Here is a 5928-nt window from a genome sequence, read left to right as displayed (position 1 = left end):
GCTATAGATAAATTTAGTCGAATATACCAATTAGTTTGCTCAATATGTAGTTGCCAATTATATGTACAGCCGACTGCAGGATCAGCTACTAGCAATTATGTTCTATTTAAATTGACTTCATTGTTATTGGCGTTTCCCTGCATTTTTCGCATTAAAGTCCATTGCTGGGCTATGTTTAAGTAGTCATCAATCAACAAGTACTGTATAACCACTTCTCCTTGACACAGTTTAGTATACATAGCTGGGTTGTGTTGTCCATCTCAGCGTACTTACGCTAGCTACGTATACCCTACTACCTTCGGTCTGGTGTATATGATAGTTTAATGTAATAAAAAACAGTAAGTACTATCCATTATCAGGATTAAGAAAGAAAACAAAAATTGACTCGGAATGCATTTACTGAATATATATTTACATCTTTTTTGTGACATCAAAAAGTTAAATTATTTATAAAAAAAATAAAATATTTGTTTGTTCTCTCCGGTTTTATATTATACAGATACACCAACTTTCCATGAGTTAAAAATACATTAATACGTCATTATTTGTGACGAACGGTATGCTTTGTTTAAACATGGTGTATTGACTCTAATTGTGTGACCAGACAGCTATCGGTACCCACCCCATCTTAATAATCTCTTTTCTTAACGTTTAACTTCTACTTACTAGCCAGAGAATATGCGGACATATGTGTACTATATAGTTTAATGAATTTCTAATCTATACATAAATAAAAGTTTATTTTTTCCTCAACTTTTCTACCTCTATCCCTACGCCACATCTATCCCTACGCCACCCCTACACTGTATACGAATGTGGGGATTATTTGCAGACATTTAAAACTGCAAACAGGACGTCTAATATTGGTTTATCCATGTGTTAATATGACTATGTAAATACACTGTGTTTTTGTTTACTGTTATCAAGAATCACAATTAATATCAGATACCGAATTTTTTAAAAATATGAAGGAATTGATACGTTTCGACAGCACATTTGAATAACCGGAGCACATAAGTGCATAACCTGATAGCTATCAGGAACCGCCTTTTAAAATTCGTTTCCATTTGCTTCTGTTTATTTTCATAAGATCTAGTTATTGGCTGAGAATAAGCCTACATACATACATACATACATACATACATACATACCTACATAATGTATTTTTATAGTGAATCTGTAATCTATACTCATATAATTTACCAAAATTTATCTTCTGTCCCTCTTTTCTCTACACCCCATACACAATATACACAAAGGCTTTTGAATTATTGCTGACTTTGTAAAGTACAGACAGGACCCTCTAATATCAGTGTATCAATCTGTTAATGTTTCACCCACTTCTGGTCTTTTTGTCTTCAAGTGATTAATTGATGCGTGCTCTGTTTCACCCAGTTCTGGTCTTTAATGTCGTATCTGGAGATTTCTTTTCGCCAGTAAACCTTGAGTGATCGACGTTAGCGTAGACAAGCTACATTCTGTTTATATGATGATAAAGGTGTACGCATTAGTAGTAAATAAAAAACATTACCCAACCTAGAATGAAAACACAAATCGATAATCACGCCATTAGAACTAAATATAAAAGTATTGTTTGACAAATGCATTTTATTTTGTTCAAAATGATATATCCCTTGATTTACGTTTTGTTTTCTATTCTTAACTTTACAATACTCTCTCTCTCTCTCTCTCTCTCTCTCTCTCTCTCTCTCTCTCTCTCTCTCTCTCTCTCTCTCTCTCTCTCTCTCTCTCTCTCTCTCTCTCCGATCCACACACACACACACACACACATATGTGAATTGTCTGATGATCGCACTATGCGTGAAACTCCGAGTTACAGCCAAGAAAGAGTTCCAGTACTACCAAAACTATATATATATATATATATATATATATATATATATATATATATATATATGTTGAGGGTAGAAGAAAATCAAGTCGGGTTTCTCGTCTCTACAAGCCTGTTTCGTGAGTAAATCACTCGTCAGGAGATGTTGATCTCCTGACGAGTGATTTACTCACGAAACAGGCTTGTAGAGACGAAAAACCCGACTTGATTTTCTTCTACCCTCAACATATACTCCGCTCTGCGTGCAGACGTATCGAGCACTGTACTACGGACAAATCTTACCACTGACTTCCTATATATATATATATATATATATATAACTTAACACTGAGTTTCTATATATAAATAATTTCATGAACCATACAATTCTAACCCAAATATTTCGAAGAGACTGAGCTCCTCTTCATCGGTGGGTCTCCAGTTCTGTCAAACAAGTCAAGTTCTGTTGCACTTTAAATACTGAAGACAGTGGTTATTGTCATGCAAAATAGTGTTCTTGTCTTGGAATGGTATGAATATTACACACAGCCAGCTGTGGAGTACTGGTGACTACTGGTTGCTATGTTACTATTTTCTATTGATGCCATTGGTGAGTGTATCTAGTTTTTTTATCCATAATGATTCACGTAGTTGAATATATATATATATATATATATATATATATATATATATATATATATATATATAAATGTTTCACGAGAGTGTCTGATGATCGCAATATGCGTGAAACTCCGAGTTACACCCAAGAAAGAGTTCCAGTACTACCAAAACTATTACGCTCTGCCACTGCGGTATAGAGCACTGTCTTAGCAGATTGATACTCACCGAGTTATATATATATATATATATATATATATATATATATATATATATATATATATATATATATATATATATACTCAGCATATACAATATGTCTATACTGGAGCAAACAGTGCTCAATACATATACATGTAGAGCGGTAGTTATATATATATATATATATATATATATATATATATATATATATATATATATATATATATATATATATATATATGAGAGTATTCACAGAACAGAACGTAGATGGTGCTGTGTTACCGATAGGCGACATCTCGATATTACTCTGTTGACTCTCCTACTTACCCATAGAACCTTAACCCTAGGTGACCTTTGCTATCAAATCAATTCATATCATCATCATCATCATCATCATCATCATCATCATCATCATCATCATCATCATTATTGTTCTCTGTGGAGATCGATTAGTGTCAATATTTGTACTTTGAACAATGGTATCAACACTCAGTAGACATAGATACTTGCACATTCTGTTACACTTGACATTACAGGCAACCTACAGTAAACATAATAACAATAAAGTGAATTTAACAAATCAAACAAATTAAATTGTTTTGTTTTGTTAAATACGTTTAGATATTATCAGTTATTTTATTCATGGGGTATCTATGGGTGTATCAAGTTACAAACACTACCGTTGAATTTATTGCTTTACAATTATAATACAAAAGGATTAAAGGTTTTGAATATCATGTCAGACCCTGCTGAGCATGTCAAAACATAGAAACGGTAAACAAGGCCATTAAAATTGTCCATGTTTTGAAAGGTTTCAGATCTCTTGAACACACCTCTTACAATAAATAGCTTATAATTACATGAGTTAAATCTGTCATAATCATTGTATAAGCATTATCCTAGGCATGCCGATATGACATGATGTCACATCTAATTACTATCTGTTAAAGTGGCCATATGGATGAGAATTTGGTATTTATTTTGGATTTTTGTTTGATAAAACAGCTTCACTATGTTTTTCTACTTGAAAAAATAATGCGAAATAACATATACCAAGTCTATGTTCACATCTCAATAAACGGCAAAACATTAAACAATGTGTGAAATGTTTGTTATTGTACGTACAATAACAAACTTTTAACGCTTTTTGCATCATTTTGCAATGCATTAAGTTATGAACATGGACTTTGTATATGTTCTTTCGCATTATTTTTTCAAGTAGAAAAACATAGTGAAGCTGTTTTATCAAATAAAAATCCAAAATAAATACCAAATTCTCATCCATACGGCCACTTTAAATGAAGTCCACGTCCGTGTGCTCTTGGAATTGAGGCGCGGTTTTCTTATGGATTCTCTCATACAAAATATGAAATATTAAAACTCATTCTATCCAACAATCTCGGAGAGTAATAAATATATGGCCGCGTTAATATTTTCATTTTTTCGTTTCTGGAATATAAACACTACTATAGCAATTTAAGGTATCAACATTACACAGGTATTGATTTTCACTCTATCTCCATTATTTCATTGTGAGAAAAATATAAACAATATGATGAGCTATCAACAGGTAAGCACGTTTTACATCGATTAAGAACCGTTACAGCAGAACATGAGATGCTTTTGCATTTCACCAATTTCACATGCAAATGTATACACATATACTCTGACAAATGTAAAAACGAATGTAAACACCCGTAGAGATGGCGCAAACAGCAGGCATACAATCAGTGGGTATTCATGTGTGATTATTTCAGCACAGGTCAGTCTCACTACAACGTTAACGAATACCTACAATGGTTATCTTCATCCAGTCTGATAAGCCCTACTGTCTGTGGTGTCGATATTTTGTATGTATCTTTATGTAAACCAATCGTGACGTATGAGTGTAACACCAAAGTATCCTCATTTGCATGATATACTGCCTGACCTTCTCGGCAAATAGACACATGACATCACCTAGATGATCTATGAACTGACATATCTACCAGAATACATTACCAGACAACATACACGGTGGTTAGGTTGCCTCACTCCCGTCTATAATTTCAACGACAAGGAACGTAGGACGCAGTCATAGATATTCACATCTGTTGAGTAGGTCAGTAGTTCAGGACATAAGGTAAGATTTATTTTTTGAAGAAAAGATTGAAAGGGTGAACATACGTATCTGTGTGTTTATATTGTATGTGTTCAATCTAGTCAACTGCATATGAAGAAGTCATTGCCCCACCCTGTTTATAATTCAGTTAGTGACTAAAGTTTGTTGTCAATATTCATTTGGACATTTCAATGCAAATTGCAGACATCAGTAGGTGTATAAAAAGTATTACGTGCATTTCAAAGTTGAAAGATGAATGGTAGCCAAGCGTCAATTATATTTAGTGTTAAGTTGTTAATAAATAGATTCACATGAACATCCAAAATATTGACTCCCAAAAACAAATCAGCCACTGAGAGATTTTGATAACAATCTAACCAGGAAGAGGTATAGAATAATAAATAATCACCGGATTTTAAAACTTTGCCTGAGTCCATTTAGTCTAATTATGTTTACTCAAAGTTGTTTTTCTGTTCTGTTATTGAGAGCTGTGTATTACACTTTCCAATTAATGTATTTTTGTCTTAAATAATAATTTATCAATGTAATGTCATGTGATTGCAGAGAACAATATATATCAAATTGTACACATGTCGGTTAATAGTTAATCATTTATAACACTATGCATAAACCATGCTAATAATAGGATACGTGTAATTACGTCATACAGGACAGTTTATTGTTTGGAGATTAACCGAATCATAGTGCAGTTTGATGAGATGTCTGTACCTTACACGGGTGTTATGTATTGATTGGCCTTGCCCCTTTTATTGTTCCGTCTCCCTGTCTATATTTTCATAGTTACGTAAACGTCAGGGTTTATATATATATATATATATATATATATATATATATATATATATATATATATATATATATATATATATATATATATATATATATATATATATATATATATTATCATTCCTATTCGTGCACATTGGTTTTGTTGTCTACCATCTGTGTACGTCGACTAACTGCGACTATATTATATATGGTGTTAGTTTTAATGTTATCTGTTTTTCTTTATTCTTTTCAGCTGAGTACGCTTATTGGTATGTATATAATTATAGATGACATGTTGTAAGTAAAGGCAATGTGTTTCAGACATTTTATTAGATTCTCACTGATCAACTAATAATTCTCTCTCTCCCTCTCTCTCTCTCTCTCTCTCTCT

This window comes from Glandiceps talaboti, chromosome 9 (assembly GCF_964340395.1).
Source record: "Glandiceps talaboti chromosome 9, keGlaTala1.1, whole genome shotgun sequence".
NCBI classification, from domain to species: Eukaryota; Metazoa; Hemichordata; class Enteropneusta; family Spengelidae; genus Glandiceps; species Glandiceps talaboti.
Note: the sequence above shows the minus strand (reverse complement) of the source record.